The sequence below is a fragment of the Andrena cerasifolii genome, unplaced genomic scaffold, assembly GCF_050908995.1.
Source record: "Andrena cerasifolii isolate SP2316 unplaced genomic scaffold, iyAndCera1_principal scaffold0843, whole genome shotgun sequence".
NCBI classification, from domain to species: domain Eukaryota; kingdom Metazoa; phylum Arthropoda; class Insecta; order Hymenoptera; family Andrenidae; genus Andrena; species Andrena cerasifolii.
In genome coordinates, this window is record NW_027485735.1 from 14,991 (window position 1) to 18,164 (window position 3,174).

Sequence of the window (3,174 nt, forward strand, 5' to 3'; positions counted from 1 at the left end):
ATTTTAAAAAAAATTTGAAAAAAATAAAAAAAAATTTTATAAAATTTTTAAAAAAATTTTAAAAATTATAAAAATTTAAAAAAAAATTAAAAAAAAATTCTAAATTTTTTTTAAAAAAATTAAAAAATATAAAAAAAATTATGAAAAAAATTTAAAAAATATAAATAAAATTTTTTTAAAAAATTGAAAAAAAATTTAAAAAATTTTAAAAACTTGAAAAAAAATCAAAAATAAAGATTTTTTTTAATTTTGTTAAAAAAATTAAAACAAATTTTAAAAAAAAAATTAAAAAATTAAAAAAATTTTTTTTTAAAAATTAAAAACATAAAAAAAATTTTTTAAAAAATTAAAAAAAAAATTTTAAAAATGAAGAAAAAAATTTAAAAACATAAATAAAAATAATTTTAAAAAAATTTTAAAAAATTTTAAAAAATATTTAAAAAATTGAAAAAAAAATAAAAAAAAGAATTTCTTTTAATTTTGTTAAATGATTAAAATAAATTTAAAAAAAAATTAAAAAATAAAGTTTTAAAAAATTAAATTTTTTTTTTAAATTAAGGAAAAAATTTAAAAAACATAAATAAAAAAATAAATTAAAAATTTTAAGTATAAAAAAATTTTAAATAAAAAAATATATACAAAATTTAAAAGAAAAGTAAAAAAATTAAAAAATAAAAAAAAATTATAAAAAATAAATAAAAAAAAATTTAAAAATTTTGTTAATAAATTAAACCAAAATTTAAAAAAAAATAAAAATTTTTTTTTTTAATTTTATTAAAAAATTAAAACAAATTTTTTTTAAAAAAAAATTTAAAAAAATAAAAAAAAATTTTTAAAAAATTAAAAAAAAATTCTAAATTTTTTTTAAAAAAATTAAAAAAAATAAAAAAATTAAGAAAAAAATTTAAAAAATATAAATAAAATTATTTTAAAAAATTAAAAAAAAATTTAAAAAAATTTTAAAAGTTGAAAAAAAATCAAAAATAAAGATTTTTTTAATTTTGTTAAAAAATTAAAACAAATTTTAAAAAAAAAATAAAAAATTAAAAAAAATTTCTTTAAAAATTAAAAAATTAAAAAAAAAATTTTAAAAAATTAAAAAATTAAAAAAAAAATTTTAAAAAGTAAAAAAAAAAATTTAAAAATGAAGAAAAAATTTAAAAACATAAATAAAAATAATTTTAAAAAAATTTAAAAAATTTTTTAAAAATTTTTAAAAAATTGAAAAAAAAATAAAAAAAAAGAATTTCTTTTAATTTTGTTAAATGATTAAAGCAAATTTAAAAAAAAAAAATAAAGCTTTAAAAAATTAATTTTTTTTTTAAAAATGAAGGAAAAAATTTAAAAAACATAAATAAAAATAATTTTAAAAAAAATGTTAAAAAAATTATAAAAAAATTAAAATAAAAAAAATAATAAAAAAATTTAAAAGAAATAAATAAATAAAAAAATAAAATAAAAATTTTAAATATAAAAAAAATTTAAATAAAAAAATATATAAAAAATTTAAAAAATAAAAAAAATTAAAAAATAAAAAAAAATAAAAAAATTTAAAAAAAATTTAAAATTGAAAAAAAATAAAAAAGGAAGAAATTTTTTTAAAATTTTGTTAAAAAATTAAAATAAAATTTTTTAAAAAAATTTAAAATTTTTTTTTAAAAATTAAGAAAAAAATTATAAAAACATGAATAAGAAAATTGTAAAAAATTGTAAAAAAATAAAATAAATGTTAGAGTTAGGCAGGTCGGGTGAGGAGAGAAGTACGCGTGTTAGCTTTAAACGTATATAATGTTAGAAATTCCAATACAAGAGGTAAAACGATGGAGCGCACAGTACACGCGTGTCGCGACAGAATGGTTAGTTGATCGAACCAGAGGGCGCTGTCGGTCGACAGCAAGGCAGCGTTTCCACGACTGCAGGTGCGTCCGCAATGCATGTTGCTCTATCTCCAACACTCCCCCTCAACATGCGTCGGGGGGAAGATTCCGAGAACGGAGTCCGAGCTTCGAAGTGCATTCGGCGTGTTTCGTCCTCGGCAATCCTTTGGTGAGAACGTCAGCGATCATCCTTTCCGTAGGCATGTACTCGAGCCTGATGGGATATTTCTGTAATGCAATACGAATATAATGATGACGAATATCGATATGCTTCGTCTTTGAGTGAAAAACAGGATTTTTCGCAAGCAGCCCAGCGCCACGGTTGTCGTTGTAGAGGACCACCTCGGCGAGGTCTGGGTATCCGAGCTCCCGGAGAAAAACGATCAGGTGTATGGCGTCCCTGGCGGCATCGCTGATCGCCATGTATTCCGCCTCCGTCGACGAGAGGGCGACCGTTGGCTGCTTGCGTGACCTCCACGCCACGGCAGCGCCACCGAGGATGAACGCCGACCCGGTGTAGGAGCGCCTGTCGATAGGGCAATTCCCCCAGTCAGCGTCAACGAAACCCTGCAGCGGCTGATCGTCCCTTCCGAAAACCAGCTCATGGTTCAAGGTTCTCCGGAGGTATCGGAGCACACGTTTGGCAGCCCCCCAGTGCTCTTTCTTGTAGCAGGAATTGAACCGACTAAGCGCACTAACCGCGTGCGCAATGTCAGGCCGCGTTCCCGTGGCAGCGTACATCAGGGCACCAACCAACTCCCTGAAGGGGTAGGGACCCTCGGCGTTTCCCCCGTCGTCCAGATTTCTCGACAACTTGGCGCCGACAGCAAGTGGAGTGTCGATGAATTTGCAGTCCCGCATCCCGAAACGCTCCAGAATGGCACGGATGTAGCCCCGTTGAGAAAGGTGGATGTTGGTTCCATCGCGTCGAATTTCGAAGCCCAGGCAGAGCTCCGCCGGTCCGAGATCTTTCAGTTTGAAAGACTCGGCAAGCCTCTTCTTGATTTGTCCCTCTCTCCGCAAGTCGTTTGTGAAGACCAAAATGTCATCGACATAGATGAGAACGAAGGTCAGCTTCCCCCGGTCTACATAAACGCAAGAGTCGGCGTTCGTAGGAGTCAGCCCGACGCCCCGCAGCACGCCATCCAACTCAGCGTGCCATTAGGGCCCTTTACACGGACGGTCTTGCGCGCGGTCCGGCCCGCGGGCCGGCGCGCCACACGCCGCGCGGCCCGCAAAAGTACGTGAGGCCGGATCGTGGCGCTCCTTCGCGCGGGCCAGAAGGTCGTACCCGTCA

The 3,174-nt window shown here is 28.3% G+C and overlaps 1 pseudogene; it reads right to left on the reverse strand.

Annotated features, from left to right (window-relative positions):
- Positions 1-1,961: 1,961 nt before the first annotated feature.
- LOC143378177 (uncharacterized) lies at positions 1,962-2,738 on the reverse strand (annotated as a pseudogene).
- Between the last annotated feature and the right edge of the window lie 436 nt (positions 2,739-3,174).